Here is a 22,363-nt window from a genome sequence, read left to right as displayed (position 1 = left end):
TTGTAGCCCAGGGAGCTGACAGTGCTAGTACTGTATAGCCAAGTGACCACTTATACAGGATTTTCTGTGGGATCTATTGTGTGTACTCTGTAGGTTGTAAATTGCAGGATAGAACTAAATGCTGTTGTTCATGGCTTGAGTTGGGGGGTATTGATGTCTGTCTTTTTAGGGGTTCATGCCCTTTTAGGGGCTGAAGCCATTGCTTTTGTGCAGATTTTTTATTAGGGGTTGGGAATCGAACACATAAAAAGACAGACAAACATAGCCCCCAACTCGGGCCATGAACTGTACTCCCCTAGCAACTGCATTTTGTTCTATCCTGCATTATTATTGTTAATTAATATTAACAATATATTATATATAATATAACTTATTATATACTATTGTTATTAGGTGTGCTTGCTCTCAGCAAGATCACCTATTGTTATCTCACATATCTAATAATTGGGTGAGAGGCAGAACCGAAACTGTACTGTACTGTAGCTAGTGGTACATGCCAGTGGAGCGAGTGGTACGTGCCAGTGGAGCGAGTGGTACGTGACAGTAGCTAGTGGTACATGCCAGTGCCTCCACTGGCACGTGACAGTGGCTAGTGGCGTGCCAGTGCCTCCACTGGTACGTGACAGTAGCTAGTGGTACATGCCAGTGCCTCCGCTGGTACATGACAGTACTAGCTAGTGGTACGTGACAGAGCCTCCACTGGTACATGACAGTTACTGTTCTGTTGATAGTGGCATGCAAGTGTCTCGTGGCTGTTGCATTGGGTGTCTTGCAGCTTTTGTTTACTGTCGTGTAACTGCCCCGTGGCCATTTTAGAATAGGAGAACAGGCTATAAACTTTTATTTAAAAAAATAAGTTAAACTGTTCGTGCTAACAGACTCCAAACCATACTTTTGATGTCTCACTACAAGCTCTGCTAGACAAGTGGGTTCCCCTTCGTTCTTTTGGTGAGCAGTCATGAGCCCTACTTACCCGGCGTCATGGAGCCGACCAGCTAAATAGTTATTTAGCACTTCCTAGATTCAGACCTAGCCCCGGTAAATTGTATAGCTAGCTAACTACTACATTTCAGTTGTGTTGGAATCGCAGAAGCTAACCAGTCCCCAGAAATTGTACCCTTTAGTTTAAGTTTTTGTGGCTAAAAGTTAAGCTAACGGTGACTAACTAGCTAGCCACAGTCACAAACATCACTGATGTCACAACGTCACAAACCAGGGTTTCCCGCAGCACTTTTCAGTTAAGGTGGCCACCTAAGCAACACACGCCTGCCGCCTTAACTACGTCGTAATTCTTTTTTTTTGTAATTTTATAATAGTAATATCTGCCAAGTTACTCGGTCCTGTTTTTTGTCCCTTCCATTCCAAAATGCTAGTCTCCCTTCTCTGCAGAATGTCCCCCCTTCCCACATTAGTCTATCGCACAAACTAGCCCACCCCCCCGGTCTGACGGCAAACCCCACCCTGCCACCTTAACTAACACATTTTCTGCGGGAAACCCTGCAAACCCATGCACTTGTCAACGTCTGGGAGATAGCTAGCTACCTAAAACTGCAAGACAGCTGCAGAAATGCCTCAGAACAAGCCAGGGTGATAACTATTTGCTCATTTAACGTTGTGATAAGAAACACAATTGTGTAATGTACAATACGATGTACGCTGATATTATTAGGATTCTATTGTTATTGTTAGTATTATTATTAACTATTATTGATGGTATTATGTTTTTCTCTGGGAGTCAATGGCAGTAGCCTGGTCCTAACCAGACTCTCGTACATTTCATTTGTACAGAGTCTGGCCTCGCTCCATTGACAAGCGTTGACTTCCTTGTAGGCGGGTACTCTGTTGAAGTTTAAAACTATTGGATCTGCCCAGAGCCACTCTGATCTGCCATAACCAATCGCTAGCATTCGCCTTAGCCAATTCCTTCACCACTACTGTAACAGAGCTAGCTGCCGTAGCTGGAAAATCAAACTGTTCCCGAACCCCGTGGGGAGGAGGGCCACAACATCATGGCCACCAACAAACTCCGGCTCCGGCTTTAGCTTATGGATATTCGGCAGCGTTGCTACAACGGACCGAAATGGCTTCGCTCGCATCTTTCTCCGCCGCCATTACGGAACTACAACACAAACTAGCGCACGACATCAACGTCATCGTTCTCAGCCACTCCCTCTGTTCGCTGATTGGCCGGTAGAAAATTAACCGGAGACATATGACTTGCATACCTCATGGCCAGACCTAGTACAGAAGCAAAATCAAAATTGAGCGGAAGTACGTAGGAGGGCAGAGCCAGGCTACAATGGCACCCCATAGACCAGTAAAGTTGTGAAATTTGGCATGTTTAAACTGCAGACCATTAGTAACTACCATACCAAACATGGACCACATGAGACAATAGGTGGCGCTACAGGCCACGCCCCAATATGTCCATTTTCAAAGTGATGCCATTTGCAGGCCATAAGTCCCAAAATTCAAAAATGTAGTATATATGCTTACAGCTCATGAGGAACAAAAAAGCCTCGAGAACCTATAACGGCCGCCATATTGGATTTTTCTGTACAATAAAGATTTGTCTACAAATGAACCGTAAATCCGATCGACTCGATTCTGAACCCTACGCGTGTAGGATACATGTCTTTCTATAGTTTGGGAAGCAATAAGGAATATATTTCCAAATTACCAAATGTAAAGCATTAATTTATCGTTAACGCTAAATTAATGCTTTACACATCCGCCGGTCAAAAAGTGATACTCTGATTCAATCACAAGTTCATATGAAGACTCTTGAGAATGTTTAATACACAAATCTGATAAAAAGTTGAATGTAAGATGAAAAGTAGATTTATTGTCAATATTTAAAGTATGCATGCTTGGCTAATTGCTAGGGCTTTTCCCCCCAAATCCTCTCTCCCTCTGCTCCTCACCACGCATGCTCCAAATTCTCACACACACAAGGAGCCAGAGCCCTTGACACTCGCAAGCTTGGGGAGACGCACACACATTTGAGGGTTTTTGTAAAGGGTGGGCTGACCAAGCACCCACCTTCACTCCTTGGCCTAGTAGCCATTCTAGACTGGTAGCCGTTCTGTGGCTAATTTGGCCACAGCTAATTCTACTGTTAAAGAAACAGAAGGTCTTCTTCTTCAGAACTATAAAGTTGAATCAACCAAACACAGCTTGGTCATCTTATCGTCTTCTTTGGCACAATTAAACTAAGACTTTTAAGAAAGCATGACCAAAGCAATTTGGTGAGGGAGGGTTCCTCCATAGACAGTTGGTGACAGAGAATTTCAGACAATAACTTAAACATAGTCTTGCATTAAGAGTATAGTCAAAACATAGAGAGTAAATGTGCTAATGGTTGTTGAAGCGCATTGCTCTGCATGTCAGTTTAGGCAGTGGTAGTTGTTGTGCTCGTTCAGTTAAATGTGTGTAATCTTATTGTTTGTTAGTTAAGATTATTCTGTTGGTCACCCTGATTGTGCATGTTGTGTAGATTAATGGGACCAGAGAGTCTGCTGCACATTCTCAAGTTACACTCGCTAATGGTTGTGCATGAGCTCTGCCCAAGCACAATTGCCCACATGAGTTTTGGCAATTGTGAATTAACTGAGATGCTAGAAAGAGATCAACTCAAGAAGGGTTTCAATATCCGTGGATGTCAAGCATTTTTGACAACTAGTGTTGCGGTATAATGTATTGATTGCTGGTGGCATGTTTTTGGGCTACTTCTAAACCTTATGCGGTCGCCACATTTCTGCCTTGGCGTGACCTGTGCTGGGAGAGGAAAACAGCATGGATGGGGAAAGTTTGTGGGCAGAGCAAGCAGTAGTAGTTCATAACCTACACACACTTCCTTTAGTAAAGTGTATCCTCGCATTCATAAAGTTATTGTTACTCCCTGTCTCTGTTCGGTGGTGATAGGGAACCACATTGTAATTATATAAGATCCCCAAGACACAAGAGGGCGCTGTCATATATAATGTATGTTCACAGACTGGTAGTTTGCTGTACAGCAGGGGTGTCAAACCCCTGCTGTACAGGTAGTCCAGCTTGGCCCGTTGGATGTCTTTGCTAAGTTTGAAAATTACAGAAAGACATTTCTATAAAAGTAACTGCTATTCCGAATCCAAATGTCTATTAAGAATATCCAAGTTTATGAGTAGAAACTTTTAGTAATTTTCAGATCCAGTAATTGCTTCAAAAACAGCGTAAATGCAATGTCTGCTCCGGAGGCAGAAGCGCTTATTGCCACAGGCAGCAGTGCTCGCTGCTTGCTTTGTGACGCGTCACAAAGCAAGAGAATCAGCAGAGGAGAGCCCAGGCAGATAAAAAGTGGGCTGATGAGTTTTTCGTCTTTATGTTTCTAGTGTATTGTAGAAAGACCTTAAAATAGGGTTTTAAGGTCTTTAAGGACAGAAAGGACCACCCGTGTTAGCAATGATGATTGAGCAAGAGCCTCCGGTTTTGGAATGTTTGAGAAGCAGAATGAAGAAATCAGGGTGAAACTTTAAGTCAGAAAAACACACATCAGTGGCAGGATTGAACACGTTTGCCCGAGTTGTGAATTCCCCGCACCGTAAGAATCCATAGAAAGCCATTAAAAACGTGCAATCCAAGAGGGAATCGATGTAGGGGGAAAAGCAACCGCGTCTGAGCATTGAGAGCATGGTGTGCAGAATAGACAGAGTGAATGGGAGTCTATCGTCCACCTTAGCGGGGAAAGCTTTGCCTATGCCTTTGAACAGGAGTTTGACTGCTGGATTAGTGAAAAGGCTTGGGAACGAAGGATCATGGCATCTGGCATTGAATTGAATACCCGCAACCAGACCTTTAATATAGCGTGGCTGGAAGTGGCGAACATCAGTGCAGTGACACACAAAAGCACACACCACGTTAACACACACGGGTACCAGCGGGACAGACAAAGACAGACAGAACATAGCGTACGTTCTCCAGGCGAAATCGTACGATCTAAGGGTAGAAGCAGCCAACCCCTTCCTCATATAACCCTTGGCTACCTCTAAATATGCCTGCAAGGAGTGCTCTTCTAATCTAGGACCAGTGATGCGAGGGGGGGGCGGCCAAGGGCCACTGGCTGGCGTACGGGCACAGATCCCTGAACACCTGAAAATTGAAACGGGACAGGGAATCAGCTATAACATTATCGTGGCCCGGCACGTGACGTGCTGTGAGGATGAAATTATGAGTAACGGAGAGCCAAGTGATGCGTCTCATGAATGACATTATGTGTGGGCAGTTAGAGCGCCCCTCATTTATGATGCTCACCACGGCCTGATTGTCGCACAACACAGCTATGCGCTTACGACGCCACGACTGGGCCCCACAGGTAACAAGCGACCACTACAGGGTAGATTTCATACAGGGCGGAAGAGGCACCGGCGCAGCGAAGTCATGGGGCCACGGGCTGGCGAACCACTGCTCCTGATAGAACCACCCAAAACCAACGGACGGCGCGGCGTCGGTGAAAAACCGCAGAGAGTCCGAAGACCGAACAACGTCGTCGTAAAAGAACGACACGCCGTTCCAACCCTCGAGCAATTGCAACCAGAACGATAAGTCGGACCGGCAACCTTCGTCCAAGCACACTGGATCGAGCAGACCAGACACGGAAGACGCCAGAATGAGCAACCGGGAGATGAACGAGCGGCCCTGGGGAATCACGCGCATGGCGAAATTGAAGTGCCCAAGGAGAGACAGCAGCTGCCGCTTGGACATGACTGAAGACGCCACGAGCGACCGGGCCATGCTGCAGGCTCGCTCGAGCTTCTCAACCGGCAGGGAAGCTTTCATCTCTACCGTGTCCAGCGTGATGCCCAGAAACTCCAGGCGAGTGGCCGGCCCGAGAGTTTTCTCTTCAGAAAGGGGAATGCCCAGTCCGCGGAACAGATTTTTTAACAGCAGCAGGGAAGCGCCGGACGCATCGGACGGAGGATCTACCAAGAGAAAATCGTCTAAGAGGTGGAGCAACGCGGGGACCCGGACCCGGTTTAACAGGATCCAACAAAGGGCCTCGGAAACCCGGTTGAAAATGGAGGGGCTGCTCCTGCTCCCGAACGGGAGACGCACGGCGAAATAGAACCGGTTATCCCATTTCATCCCGAGCAAGTGCGACTGGGACGGGTGAACGGGGACGATCTTGAACGCGTCAGTGATGTCTGCTTTGGAAAGCCAGGCACCGGACCCCGCCAGCTTTATGAGCTTAATGGCGTGGTCCACGGTGGCATAGTGAAGCGAAAAAGGCTCGAGGGGAATAAGCCCGTTAATGCCGGGAATCGGACCGGAGCGCGGAGCAGACAGGTCCAGGATAAGACGTTTCTTACCGGAATACTTCCGCGTAGCGACGCCGAGGGGACTACAGCGAAACAGTGGAAAAGGGGACGAGTCGAACAGGCCTATCACGTAGGGTTTACCGCACTCTCTGGCCAGCAGCTGGGAAACGACAGCTGGCTCCCGCACCGCTGACTGGAGATTGCTCAAAACAAGTGAAGACGACAATGGACATGAAACCCCCACCCTGAATCCTTGAGTCAGCCCCGTGAGTAGATGATCAACGAACACGGAATCGGGATGGGACGAGAGTTCGAAAGCCAGTGCAGACACATTTATTGGAGTGGATGGGTGCTCCGCCGTTAGTTCGGACCACCACGACGCCCTCGCTGAGGGCGGCCCCGACGTGGACACACAGACCACGGATGGGCTTCCTGACAGCCGCTGCAAACATGAAGGAAATTACAATTGCCGTAGGAGCACACACTCTCATTGAAATTATTGCAGATGACCCTCCTGGAAGCAACGTGCACCTTGCGGCCACGAACGTCCACGTTCGCCTTTCCGATGGCAGCACCAAGCCCGCGAGCGCGATGCTGGGCCCCGGGATCCCCCGGGAGAAACGGAACCAGTGGACAGAGAGGAGCAGCATGCCCCAAGCCGCCGCACGTGCCGCAAGACACGGCCTGGGAGCCCCCGACCAGCATTACCAACAGCTCGGTATCCAGCACGGACCAGTCCAGCAACACGTTCGAGCGGGAAACGTAGAGAGCAGCCTTGCTTGAAAACTCTTTGTGGTACTGGTAGAACAGGTTTCTCCCTTGAGCAGCGGAGGAGACGGGGAGCCTCGGGCGACGGGACTCGGCAAGGAGACACGCAGTCCACCCCGACGGCCAGGGCGCGGAGCTGGGAAAGCCCCAACCCGGGCGCTGGGAGGACACCCACGGCGCGCAGACCCGCCTCTAACGCAGACCCGTCGGAGCCCCGACGAGCCGCGAGCCGGGAACTGCGTCGAGCAGCAGGGGAGGCGGAACCCGGAACCGGGACGACCTCCTCGAACAACTCCAGCTCGAAATCCGACATAGCCTCCAAAAAACAAGACAAGGGAAGGTCCAGCCACACGACACATCAATAGCAATCGCGCACTTGATAGCATGGACAAACTACACAGGGAGAGAATCATATTTAAAGGCACGGATCATGTGACACCATTAATTGATAGCGGGAGCGCTAATCGACCTGAAGCCTAGTGACCGCCCGACCAGGGAACGGGGGGAAGGTAGGGCGTTCTTAGCGGGGGGAGTGAGAAGTGTACACTACGATTAAGCCCGAGTGCAGAGATCGGTCTTGCCTGACTGAACTTGCGCAAGCTTCATATAGCTATGATAATTATACTCGGATAATTTAGATTGAGATAGGCCTATGCCTGATCAGAATCAGAATCAGAATCAGAATCAGAAAGGGATTTATTCGCCATGAAAGTTTGCACAGACAAGGAATTTGCTTTGGCAGGAAGGTGCATACAATAAACATATACCTAAAATTTAAATATGTGGACTAACTATACTAAGGGTACATAAACTAGCAGTACTAAGTGGGATAAATATAAGTTGCCGTAAATTACAATATAAAAATACAAAAATACAAATATTACAAAAAATACAAATGTACAAGATACCATGTTGTGGTGCAGTGCAAAAGCAGTGTGTTTTAAGCAATAAGTCATTTGAGTCAGTGTGGTCCCTTGGCCTTGTTGAAGCCTAAACATTTGAAATCACAATCTACTGTAGGCTAGCCATAGGCTACGTTTAACATGGTGTGTATCAAATCATTGTTCATCATCGTTTAATGCATTAGGCTAAATGTATGTGTAATGTTGTTAGCCTATGTAGGCTATTTAAGTTGATTTTCTATCAATGTTGAACATATTGAACTGATGAGAATAAGAAAATGAGAATATCCGTGGTAAATCATCGTTTTCCCTTTGGGTCAGTGTTACAGGAAGGTCTGGTTAAGCACCAAGTCACGCTAAGCCTGACAGTTAGCCTGCCCCGGACCAGACTAGTTTCGCAGCAGGGCCGGATGCAGCCTGCTTTGACTGGGGGGGCAGTGAACATTTCAGGGGGGGCATCATGATTACGGAAGGGGGTCGTATAATTTTTTATATAACCATTATGTTATCATTTTTGAGTCTGCTTAACGATCCGAGTGTTAATCAGGCACGGAGCCAGACGTTATACACATTCGGGGCTTAACCCAAACCCATGACATATCCTGAGTTTGATGCGATGCTGGATAGGATCCTCCACAGGGGCGCGTGAAATGTTTGGGCATTCAAGCGCAAAATAGTTTTTTGAGCTCTATATTTACATTTACATTTAGTCATTTAGCAGACACTCTTATCCAGAGCGACTTACAGTAAGTATAGGGACATTCCCCCCGAGGCAAGTAGGGTGAAGTGCCTTGCCCAAGGACACAACGTCAGTTGGCATGACCGGGAATCGAACTGGCAACCTTCGGATTACTAGCCCGACTCCCTCACCGCTCAGCCAACTGACTCCCTGCTATATAAAATAAACCGCCGCCGTTTTCCAATTGGTAAAAACCTTTTCTAGTGAAGGTGATGTATATATCATTTCTGGCTCCAAATTGTCGACAGGGGAAGCAGAAACATGCATGTAGCTTGGCTGAGTACTCTAACCAAGTTTGAGAGCGATGCCCTAGGACCTTCGCTGAAAATGCGCATGGGGTACGTTTGCAGAACAGGCTGCATTGGATTGTTGTCATTCAAACCATGCTCGCCTTCACCCACAGGCAGCAGCGGTAATGTTGGTACCGAGAGACAGGAAAGTGCTTCCACTAGGCCCAGCACGCTCTGCCTGCTCTGGAGTATGAGTTTAATATCCCTTGTCGCAGGGGCAGTAGTAGACGGTTTGGGGATCAGAAATAGATGCATGATAAAAGGTTTTTCTTTGTAAGTACAAACACGCACGCAAAGAGCAATCGATGGCTAACGAAGCTAAAAGACTGCTGTTAACGTCTTTAACCCGTGTATCTTCTATGAAAACAAATAAAGATTACAACTGAAACAGAAGTATGAAATTCCAGGGTCTAACATTAAACACCAATGCTACACTTTACTATTCGTCAAAAGCCCTCCACAAAAGACCGATATACAATAACTTCGAGAACAAGTGAGTGAGTGGCAAGAGATTCGAGGTTGGTTTCACTTTTATCGGTAAACGTGGATGCGGAGCTCTAACTTACGTTGCCCAATATCAAACAGACAATCACTGGGGAATCTTTTAAAAAGATTGGTTGAAAAAAAAGCATATTACTGAAAGGACTAACAGACTTTGTCATAGCTTCAACATGTAACCATTTTGGCTGAAGTCAGAAGGAGCTTGGGGGGGGGGGCGCGGCAGAAATCTGGGGGGGCCCCAGCCCCCCCCTGGATCCGGCCCTGTTTCGCAGCCTAAGTTGCCATAGTAACCGAGTTCGAACTACTTTGAGCTAGCTTTATGGAACCGAATGAACTACAAATGAGTCCGACTAACTGACATAAGTCTGGCTTATTCGGTAAACTCGCTTTATGGAACAGGCCTCTGGTTTGGCCCACTTGAGATCAAAGTGGGCAGTATGTGGCCCCTTACCTAAAATGAGTTTGACACCCCTGCTGTACAGGATATTATTGTTTTCATTAAAGCATTACAATCTTGAACTCAATGGAGTAAGTCACATCTCATTACACGCATGATTAAATAATTTGTTGTAATGAACCAATGAAACGTGAGGATAGCAGAAAACAAGGAAAATATTAATCCACCAGTCATTTTTACATTTGAACTATGGAGGCATCTATTGGATAAATGTGGTAACTCCTCTGTTGTACACCCAACAAATATCGGGCTACTTTTCAGGCATTTTGGGTTGGTGCCATCTCGATTTGATTATATGTGACAAATAAGAAAGACAAATAAGATTAAATATAGCTGCAAGCAGCAATGAGGTGGCCAAGCAGTCGAATGACCCATAAAACATGTTAGACATCCTCAGAAGAGGGTTACGAGTACACGCAACAAGTTTGGTGTGAATCCATCGAAGATTTGCTGAGATACGACCCAACTTCCTGTTTGCTGGCTTAACGGCACATTTTGATTGGCCGTACCGGGCAAACGGTTTTGAAAATCCAAAAAAACATATGATGGCTTATGTGAGGCTTGGTCTGAAGATGATCTCTGCCAAATTTAAGATGGTTAAGATTGGAAAACATTTGTAGGAGGAGTAAAGAAAAAAAGTTTTTTCAGTAATTCAAAATGGCGGCTGCATTAATTCGGCTGTTATCGAGAGTTATCATGTGTCACACACGGGATGTCCCAAGATATCATGAGACAAAGGAATCACTTAATAAAGGCAAACGAATCAACAGTTATTGGCCAAAACAAATTTTTGCATCCTGCGGCCATGCCCAGTGGTCACATGACACCAAATTGTTTGGACATCCTCAGATGAGGGTTCTGAGTCATCATACCAAGTTTGGTGTTGATTTCTCAAGGATTGGCTGAGATATGACCTAACTTCCTGTTTGGTGTCTTTGCTGCCGATTTTGATTGGCTGTACCGGACAAACGGTTTTGAAAATCAAAAATCCTTTAGAATTTTTTAGTGAGGGTTGCTGTGACGATAATGTGTGCCAATTCTGGGCAAGATTTGACAAAAATTGAAGGAGGAGAAGCGAAAAAACGTTTTCCCTTAAAATTCAAAATGGCGGGAAATCTATATAACCGGAAATTGACGTCATAGGGTGTGTTGAACTCGTCTTGATCCAGGGAATCCAACGGTACCTCATATTTGAAAATCGGTCATACGGTTCAAAAGTTACGTGTGTAAACACAAGTCCAACTTTGACCCGTTGGTGGCGCTAGAGTGCTCGAATGGGAGACATGAAACTTGGTGAAAATAAAGAGCGGACTGCCCTCAAAGAGTGTGCCAAATTTCACAACTTTTTACCATACGATTCTAGGGGCTGCCATAGACTCCAATGGGAGAGGAAGATGATTAATAATAAGAAGAAGAAAAGGTAGAAACACTGTTGACGTTCCTGTACCGCCCGCGTTACAAAAATGCTGCCCCCCCCTTCCTCAGTTACGACGCACTAAATTCTAACAAATATATTTTTTAGACGCTACACATGTTATACATCATTGGAAAGCTACGATTCTTGTGCTTGTAGATATGTAAACCATTTCAAGATCGAGTCACAACAACAAGTTTAGTCAACGTCTTTGTCCAGTCACCACTTTGGTGATGTTTACAAAGCCAAACGTCTCTACTTACCCTCAAAGGTTCTGTGTCGTCCAGGTATGCAAACAACACACCAAAACTTGATCTGCGTACATTCCCAAGGGTTCAAAGTATCTAACCATGTAAAGTAATTCTCCAAATACAATGTTTTACGTTCATGAATAGCCATTATCCTTTGTTTCATTATGCAAGTTAGCCGACGGAAGAAACAACTTGTTCAAATAAAAGTGCACATTCCTCCGGTTAGAAACGGAGAAAATACGATATGGAGGGATCAAAATGTCCGTTGAACCCTCCCCTTTTGATTGACACCTTGTTTGACCCAATAGGAGCTTCCATGCCCCGTTGACAGCCCTCTAAAGCCAATTAGGTCTGTGCGTCCTGCCCCCCCCCGCCCCCCCCCCCCCCACACTCTTTCTAAACAAATTTCTCGAACTGGCTTCGACTGGCTCTGAAATGAGCTCGTTAGCCTTGTAGCTGAAAGCTAGCTGAAAATGCCAATACCTCATTTGTATGTGTCTGTGGAGCCGTCAAAATAAAAGTCGATTGCGCAATATGGTATTGCGCAATCAGTTTTCTTTGTGCGCCAATCCTGGGAATCAGATAAAGCACTCCAATGTGTTCATGCTTCAATTTTTGTGTTTCAGTAATACTAATTAGGGATTTAGCTATTATATATGATAGTTCTAAGTACCACCTTTCATTAGAGATAACAATTATGAAAAATAATACCTTTTATCCTGAGTATTTGACCTTGGTTACAAAGGGTCATTTTGGAGTCTCCAAAAGGCCCTTTTAGAAAATGAATGGATGTACTCTTATAAAAACATGTGTCAAATATGAATATATTGTGGTATTATGTTTGAATTTTGATTTGAATTGGGTAAGGTTTCAACCTGTGGTCCAATTTAGTCTTCCAGCTAATACCTACCACCTCTAGGCCTCTTCAGGCCTCTGTTTTCAAAACAAAATCTAGACGGAAATAGAAATTTTCACTTTCCTTGTGTTCAAGCTTCTATTACTCAACACTAGTAGGACTGACAGGGGTCCTGACAACAGGGGACATAACTTCAGAGTGTCAGCTTTCAAAAGAGATCATTTACATGCATGTACTCCAAATGGTTCAAGAACAGCTTCCAATTTACTTTGGGTATGCTGTTTAGGCGTTTTCAGGCAAATTTAACAGGATTCTGAAGAGGTTAAGTGGTTTCGCGGCTTGGCCACCAATAAAGTATTACATGAACAAATGCAACGAACCGCAACTAAATCCATGTTTTTTCGAAAAGTAATGGTTTGCAAATGAGCTCGGGCCGTTTTTTAATATATTTTTTTTTTCAAGTTCGTTCTTAGGTCGACATTTCAAAAGAAACTTGTATATAAATCAACATTACACTTGTGTCTTGCCTCCCATGGGCTAAGTTACAGTGGAGATGTTTGGAGACAATTGAAGTAGGCGCAGCGACACAAACAACAATGGAGGAGGAGAGAGATGCACATTTTTTTGTTGGAAATACAATCACTAAGTATTTTTCAGCTAAAGATGGAAATATCAAGGTTCGTTGTACACATTCATTGTTGTTGTGTACATTATTGCTAAAAATGCACTTCTAATAAAGTGAGTGTTGGCAAAACCGGTTGTCATTTTTATGTTGAGGCGGCGGGGGTGTTGTCTGCAGCTGCTGAAAGTAACTTGTAATCTAATTTAGTTACTTTTAAAATCAAGTAATCTGTAAAGTAACTAAATTACTTTTTAAAGGAGTAATCAGTAATCAGATTACTTTTTCAAATTAACCGTGGCAACACTGCATAGCAATGTTCTATCTATTGTGTTTATTTCACAACACTCCGATCATCTATTTCGCCAGATGGTAAGCCACGAAATGTGATAGAACGGTTCATTGACTAGCTAGCCAAGTACACTTGTGCTAGGCTACTATAGAGTTAGCCTAGCTGTAGTCAAACAAGCCTAAGCTATATCGGCTTGTCTGTCCAACTGTAAACAGCGTCAACTGGAAAATTGTAAGTAACTTAGAGATTCAGTTGATGTATTTGTCAAAAATAGCAATCTTTTAGCTGTTAAGTTTATTTCACAACACTCCGATCATCAGTTTTGCCAGACTGCAAGCCACTAAATGAAAGAACAATTAGCTCTAGGCTAGCTAGCCAGGTAGCTACACAGCTAGTCTAGTAGTGCTACCCACTATAGCTGAAGGGCTAGTCATAAATAATATTTTACTCTGAGGCAATCTAAGTACACAAAAGAACCACATATGAAGTGGTTTGTAGGCAAGTTTTTGATAATCTAGCCAACGTATCAGATTTATTGCTTCATGTGTAAAGGTTCCGTTTTGTTACTCAGTCACCAGTCAAACAAACAAGTCTTAGCTATATCGGCTTGTCTTTCCAACAGTAACCACCGTCAACTGGACAATTGTAAGTAACTTATTTATTGTCTGTAAGATTCAGTTGACCGTGGTGATGTATTTGTCAAACATAGCAATGTTTTAGCTGTTAGACTGTAAACCATGAATGAAAGAAGGCTAGATAGACTAACAACCCTGTACACAGTAGCTAGTCTAGTGCTAGACTAGTTAGTAGTAGGATGACAAACCCGTTTGAGCGTTTTTCCTGAAATAAGTTTTAATAGTTTGTAAAATATTTCATCTTAAATACAATGGGAACTCATTAACATCTGATCAGGACGCCTCCCAGCTAACACAGTTACGTTGCCCTTACGTTGCCACTCAATGACCAAAGATACGTTGCTGCAACGTCTTTGGTGACGTTGCGGGACCGTGCATCTGTGGGACGCCAGAAGGTAACCGCAACGTAATCTTGTGACTTGCCAGTCCGTGACCGCGACGTCCTGGCCACGTAATTTTTGTGACGTTGCCAGTCCGTAACCGCAACCTCCTAGCAACGTAATGTTCTGACGTTGCCAGTCCGTAACCGCGACCTCCTAGCAACGTAATTTTGTGACGTTGCCAGTCCGTAACTTCGACGTTAATTAAGTAACCTATATTTCTCAATTCTACTGCTTATATTGGGGCGGTTCATATGCAGACCTCATTTGCCCCAAATGCTACTTGTTCTTGTATAATAGGCTACATGGTAGCCAACTTTAGGAGGACTATGTTTGTGTGATGTGTAGCCTATCTCAAGCTAATCATAAACGAGGCAGCATTACCATGTAACAGTCATTTTATTTCAAACAAAGTGCCAAACAGTGAATTAAAATCTTCTGCCAGTCCCCGCTACAGGTCCTGTCTGTTGGCCCTGACAATGAAGCACAAAATAAGTTAGTGTCCTATCAACATAATTGCATGTGTGAAATGGGCTATACAAGTCATAAAAAATCACATCTAAAATAATATACATCATCAAAAAAATATTATAGGATTCTAGTTTAGTCACAGCCATGTGAAAGGTTGGATATGGAAGCTGCAATCATGATTCATTCACCTTGCTTGTTTTGAATGGGCTGCCGGGGCGTGTTTGAGTGTCTCCGCTATGACGAGCTCCACAGCCTTCTCTCCCAGTACCGTCTTCCACTTCATCACAGCGTCTGCAATTAGAAGTCATGAACTTATTGTCAGCACCAATTTGAACGCTGCGTATAAGCCATAGTTCATGGCATCTCCAAACACCTACCACTCTCTTTCGGAACTCCAGCACCTTAAGGCGCTCCTCAAGGTCTTGGAGTTCAGCCTGTGTTTGGCAGGGTTCCCGCGGGGCCTTAAAAAGTCTAAAATTCAGAACATTAAATTTAAGGACTTAAAACGTCTTAAAAACGGCCAGATTTTCATCTGAGGTCTTAAATTTCATTTAGTCAGGTCTAAAAAAGGTTTTCATTTCCAGAACCGCTGGCCGCAGAAAGTTATGACAAAGTAGCAAAAAAGTATTGAGTCGCAGCCTACAAAGCGGAGCTCTACAAACGAAACCAGCAGAACGCTGCCCTCAGAACGTTGGTTCGTTGTGTTGTAGTTCTTTCTGGGGGATATTGGTGTTGGTATGTACACAGTGATAAAACTACAAATCCTGTTATAAATGCAATACCTGCCCGCGAAATACGTCTGCGCTTCCTCAGAGTTTGTTACAGTTCGGCTACGTGTGGAAAATGGGAAAGTGTACTTTCAACGAGACATGGCTAGATCATAGCGATTTCCGCTGTTGGTTACAAGCGGTACCCAGCTCCAGGTACAAGGCTCGCTGCAAACTTTGCCCAAAAAATATTCAAAAATTACTAATGTGATTGTTTTATCTGTAAATTAAATTTATGATTTTTCAATGACTGAATTCATTGAAATAAAATGTTTATTTTTTCAGAATTTCTTTGATTTGAATATTTTTGGGGGTAATGCGTTGTGTAGGTCTTAAATTTCAATCTTTATGGTCTTAAAATGTCTTAAAAAGGTCTTAAATTTGACTTACTGAAACCTGCAAGAACCCTAGTTTGGGCCACCTGTAGGTCCATCACTGGCACCTCTTCAGTGTGTCTGCCCTGTAGTCGCCTGAATAGGAGAGCCTCTCGCTGGTTCTCCTCCAATTTCTCCATCTTCCGGAGCATAACCTGTAATGTGTCTGTAATTACGGACAAGTTTACAAGAGTTTGCATGATTGGCATACACTGTGGTTCTTCTAGATTAGCTGTAACATTGATGTAAATAACAAATTTTACCTTGAATGGTCTTTGCCCAAGATGGTACAGCTGAATGGGGTATACAAAGCATTAGTATGACAACATTTGTTGTTTTGACAAATGTTTCCCCCACGATCAGAACAACTTAGGTATGCCTTACAATGAGGTGGCAATGGTTTGAGTAGTTTGTATTTGAGTGCCTTATATTTGCACTTGCCTGGCTGCCAGCTGTTTTCCTTGGTTGCCATGGTTGCTAAGCTGTAATGTATCTCTTGTAAGACACAAGAAAGGGGTTGTCAACATCTACAGCATTGGTAGCAATCTTTTGAGAAATATTTACTAAAGCAAAGACATGATGTGTGAGTATGATACATCAAGGGAGGAGGTTGATTGAGATTTGGGCTCAGAGCCATTATTCTGCTGCTAATATTTGATCACTTGGATCAGTGCAGTAAGGCAAATGCAAGCATCTTATTGACAGTGTCCATGCATTAGCCAAAGACAAAACAAGACTACTTTATTGTGTTGATTAGATTAGGTCACAGTCATTGTTGAGTTGTCGTTCTTCGACGCAAACCTATCAACTACATCCTCATACATCTGAACAACATTTGTAGACTCACTACTGCCAGCGTTTTTCCTGCATAGAGAAAATGTAGGCGTGCACCCAAGCTGTTTTCCCGAGTGCCTATGACAGATCCCGAGCACCTATGGGGAAAAAAAGTCAGCAATAAAAAAAAGAAGCTGTTAAGTAGGGATGGAGATTTGAACAGATTTCACTATTCGAATAGTATCCGAAAATATTTTCGAATATCCGGATAATCTATTTTTATTAATGCGGTTCCGTTATGTAATTAGCCTGACATGCGGCAAAGCATACAGTAAACACATGAACCACCACACATTCTGGCAATAATTGGGACTGTTAAGATATTAGATTAAATAAGGGTTGAATAAAGAAAACAAATGAAAGATCAATTTATCAACATGACGAAAAGATAATGAACTTGAAAAAACGCTGCGTCTTCAGACGTATAGGCTCTTAAATTGCCGGAATAGCGCTGAGCCTATTATTATGTGTAATAAAAAGTTTAAAAAAATACATTGGACGAAATTAAACACATTGGGTAGGCTATCCTCGATAAAAACGAAAGACACACATGGAGAAATATTGAATATTAACTTGGATATTAACTTGGAACCGGAATCCTATAGGATACGGTGCTCCACCACACAATGCAAACATAAATAGCCGATTATGCTAGCTCTACATGGCTACTGGTAAAAAAAAAAAAAAAGAAGCCAGAACTGCATTAGCCATAGGCATTTTATTCAGGAAAATGAGCATATAAACATGCTCAGGGGAGAGGCGAGTACGGAGTCGATATACGAGCAGGCCGGCGTAGAAACAACTCTGCAGGAACTCAGGTTGCTGCAAGGTACCTACTGCTTAGCCAGGAAACTCAGCTTCTTGTAGCGCCAAATGAAATGAAAGGAGACTCGCAGCAGAACGCAGGGTCACGTAGCATACCTTTTTTGATGGTTTTCATCACTTCAACGTCACAACTATTAGAATTCACACCACAACGGTTTTTCATTCAAAAAAACTTTCATTACACTATGCTCATAAGTATTCGAAAAAAGTATTCGAATACTAACACGCCCATCCCTACTGTGAAACTGTGTTCATCATGCGTGCAATGCATGTCAGCGAATATGTTCTCAATAGTATGTTTCAAGGAGGTTACAGCCGAACCCTCGTTCTGTTTTGATCAATAGTAATCGAGTTGATAAGCGTGTCTTGTCTGATCAATACGCAACTGTGAGGTGCGCGAATGGACTGAGCGGCCAGTAATCTGTTGTTCCGCTTCGAGGGCCAGCCCGACGTGCACGAATACACCTGTACAAATGCAAATGAAATTTCCACTCAAAATGCTGACAAAAGTTTGATTAACGATTTCCAACGCAGCCTCCATTGGTAGGCTATTCTTAACCTGGAATGATAATATATAGTGTAGGCACAAAGAAAATAAAAGGAAATTGCAAAACACCTGGGAATAAATACATTGATTAGAAAATATATATAAAGTTCTATGTGCTCGCTATGACTTCTATTGGAGCCGTCATCGCAATTAATCACTCGTGCAGTGCATGTCCGTGAATATGTTTAGTAGGTACAGCCGAACCCTCGTTCTGTTTTGATCAATAGTAATCGCGTTGATAGAAAGATCGAGTGTGTCTTGTCTGATCAAGACGCAACTGTGATGTGCGCGAACAATAGCTTGCTTCTAAGCAAGCACCCAATTATCAACCTGCGGAATCCTGACTTCATCAGTTGGTGGTTAGATAGTTAAATAAACGGTTAGATAAACTTGAATTTCATAATTTGTGTGTTCCATTTCTGACCACTGGTTAGTTCTATATTGTATTGATATACATTTCAGTAGTTTGCATATGTAAAGAGGTAAACCTTGATAATCTTTGAACCATACATGATAGCACCATGGGGCTTGGATTATTGTCAATCTATTAGCCTATCTATTTTAATCTAAAGTGGAAGCAAAATGATTTCCTCCAGTAGAGCCTCCATTATTTATGAAATGGTAAAAAAATACATAGATGTCTGCTAATAAGGTGACACGGTAACACTTTTTTTTTTTGCACCAAAGACCCATTTGACCCAGGAAAAACCCTGACTGCTCATCTGCAAACCATGAAACTGTCCTCTGTCTTCTTGTTGTTATCATTATGTACTATACATGTTATAGCACAATACATTACACCCTGTGTACATGTAAACGGTACTGTGTAGATTTCCCACACTGTCAATAAGATGCTTACTAATGCACTGATCAAAGTTATTGTAAGACTTGTGTTAGACAAATGTAGGTCTTATTGTCATTGTGGGAAATCACAGTGGTGTTTACATGTACAGATGAGCAGTTATGAGCCCATGGATGCCATTCAGGTGTTTGAGGATGTGGATGATCAGTTTGCCTCAACTTCTAAGGAGAATGTCAACAATGAATTGCTTCTCATAGAACCAAGGTATAAAAACAGCAGACTGGAGTTTGATGCTTTTTAAACAGGACAAGTCTCGGTAACAGCAATTAAAACTAGATACTGATTGGAAAGTAAGCTACTATCCATTGCTAGCTTGTTTGTGCGAGCCTTTTGTCATTGGCTTCTTTATTTACTCAATCCATTTACTCAATCCAATTAATACAACGAGTTAGTCATCAAGTTCTGATGTAGTAAACCATTATCAAAATGATTGCACTACTGCCAGAGCTCTTCAGTAATTTTGGATCTCCATAATGTTGGGTTTTATTTTAAAATGTTCCCATAGAGAGGTGTTTAGTTGCCTAGCACATCAGACAAATGAAATACTCATTCAACTTTGTCAGCTTCTCTTATACTCCCTCTACATCACCCTCTCTCAATCCAAAAGGGCCTACTAGCTTGCATGTTTTTAGATGTTTATCTGCTCTAAATGAATGGATTGTCTAAAAAAAGAGTTGGAAGCAAGATACCACTAATAATCATCGTTAATCATCCTTTACAGAAAATGTCTTATGGCATGGTACAATGCATTTTCTTCATAATAATATAATACATTTTATTTTCCAAGGCGCCTTTCTCTGCACTCAAGGACACCGTACAGAGTAGGGGTGGGCAATATGGCCAAAATCTTCTATCACGGTATGAGTCATTTTATATCACGGTTACGGTATATATCACGGTATAGTAATTGTTCTGTAAATTCAATTAAGAAATGGTACAAAATAACCATACCATACTTCATCATCACACTCGATTATTTATTACAAACAAAAACAACTGCCTCACATGAGACAACACTTGAGTTAAAAATAAAAGACTCAAAAAAGTTACGAGTACGAGCGTTCCGATTGGCTGATGCGCAGTCATGCCATCCGAGTGGTGACCTACTCACAGCTCAATTCTGATCCGTAATGCCCTCCGACGGAAATTTCAAAATAAGCGAAAGCGATCAGTCTGAGTTTTACTATCCATATCTAACTTCGGTTTTGGCATATCATTACATTACATTTATGCATTTATCAGACTCTTTTATCCAAAGCGACTTCCAAGAGAGAGCTTTACAAAAGAGCATAGGTCACTGATCATAACAATGAGATAGCCCCAAACATTGCGAGCAGCCAAAACATGAAGCATACATTGTGGAAAACCAAATAAGTGCCAAAGGGAAGAACCATAAGAGAATGCAGTTAAACAAGTTACAATTGAACAACATGAAACTCCCCACAAGAGTGCAAGAGTGTACCTGTAGAAAAAACAATCAACAGTAAAATATTTCACAGCGAGTACAAGAATTTGAAACCGTTACAACTAACCAACAAGAGCAACAAGTCTCTCAATCCGAGTCATTGTGATCCTGGAGGAAACTAACATCAGGTCCAGCCAAGCATTCCTAAGTGCCGTTGTACTCCCGGAACAAGTGCGTCTTGAGCCTTTTCTTGAAGGTGGGGAGACAGTCAGTGTCCCTGATGGAGGTGGGGAGTTGATTCCACCATTGGGGGGCCAGACAGGAGAAGAGCTTGTGTTGGGACCGGGCGCTCTTGAGCGGTGGGACCACCAGACGGTTGTCAGAAGAAGACCGTAGGTGGCGGGGGGGGGGCTGTAAGGCTGGAGGAGAGACTTGATGTAGTCGGGTGCAGTCCCGTTCACCGCTCAGAAGGTCAGTACCAGTCTTGAATCTGATACGGGCTGTGATGGGAAGCCAGTCGAGGGAGATGAGGAGTGGGGTAACATGAGAGCGTCTGGGTAGATCGCCGCGTTCTGAATCCTCTGGAGAGGGCGGGTTGCGCATGCTGGGAGACCGGCGAGCAGCGAGTTGCAGTAGTCCAACTTTGAGAGGACAAGTGCTTGGACTAGCAGCTGGGTGGAATGCTCAGATAGGTATCTCCTGATCTTCCGGATGTTGAATCTACATGACCGGGAGACCGCACCAATGTGGGCTGTGAGGGAGAGCTCAAACATATCAACCTCGTGAAAGCTCGGTCAATATGTTAAAGCCTCAGTTTGATATTTCCCGGCATGACCTCACTCTCAGTTATTAAGTAGCTTTCACTAGTCATCCTTGATCAAGAATGCTAGCAACGCCACCAGTGTAATTTTTAGTGGTGTGCATAGATATTTTTTTTTTAATCTAGATTAATCTCACTGTAATCTTGGCTTTAATCTAGATTAATCTACATTAAAATGGCTCATTTGAATTCCGCCGAAGGCATTCAGAATATGTGTGCTACGCAAATAAGGACTAAAAGTAAGTCTTTGAGAACGGGTTTCTCAAGCCAGGTGGCGCATTACACCAGGAGCTCATCTCCCGTTTCCAAAATGCATCACAAACTGCTTGAGAAAGCTGTTCTACTATGATAATTGGTGATGATAATAAATTATGTTCAATAAGATTTACTTGTGCTTATTAACTGTTTATTAGATTAGTTAGTTTGGCTGATAGAGCTGTGCTGACGGGCTTGCCTCGGTCGCACTCAAACATCGTAGTTTGACGACGACTCTTCCCCTGCACTACATCAGTGCTTGGCTCGGCATCTTCCGCATTAGCTAAGGGATGCTTTGCGTTTAGGTGGTATTTGAGACTGGAAGAACTCCTACAGTAAACTAATTCCGCATAGCACAAGGTGCAAACAACCTTAGTCTTGTCGAGGTTTCCATTGGAAAGCTTCTTAAAAATACATTCTCCCTGAAGCAAACCAGGCGGCTTCATAGCTGCATCCATGTTACCACGTCACGTTTGATGTAATAATTTCATACACAAGGCATACACACAGGTTCAAAGACTCGTTCTCGCCCCCTACAGTGCAATTCGGCTAGGTATACATCCGCGCTAAAATATCAAGGTGAAAATCATCATAGCTTGCGTTGTATAGACCCAGCTCCCAACCCAACTTTGAGAATAGATTAACGGCGATATTTCTTTTATCGCCGATAAGTGTCGCAGCGCGTTAAAGGCCCACCACTAGTAATTTTACAACAATAATTTTACAGCAGGAGACATAAAACTTGAACAACAAATCGAATTGGTTACCTGCAGAATGGGTCATCAAATATATAATTAATTAGCATC

The 22,363-nt window shown here is 43.5% G+C and overlaps 1 protein-coding gene across 5 annotated transcripts in view; it reads left to right on the top strand.

The window, feature by feature from the left end:
• tmem248 (transmembrane protein 248) overlaps nucleotides 1-22,363 on the top strand; it is a 67,572-nt gene that overhangs the window by 13,209 nt on the left and 32,000 nt on the right. The window lies entirely within an intron of this gene.

This window comes from Osmerus mordax, chromosome 19, assembly GCF_038355195.1.
Source record: "Osmerus mordax isolate fOsmMor3 chromosome 19, fOsmMor3.pri, whole genome shotgun sequence".
NCBI lineage: Eukaryota > Metazoa > Chordata > Actinopteri > Osmeriformes > Osmeridae > Osmerus > Osmerus mordax.
This window is presented reverse-complemented; position numbering and strand designations above follow the sequence as displayed.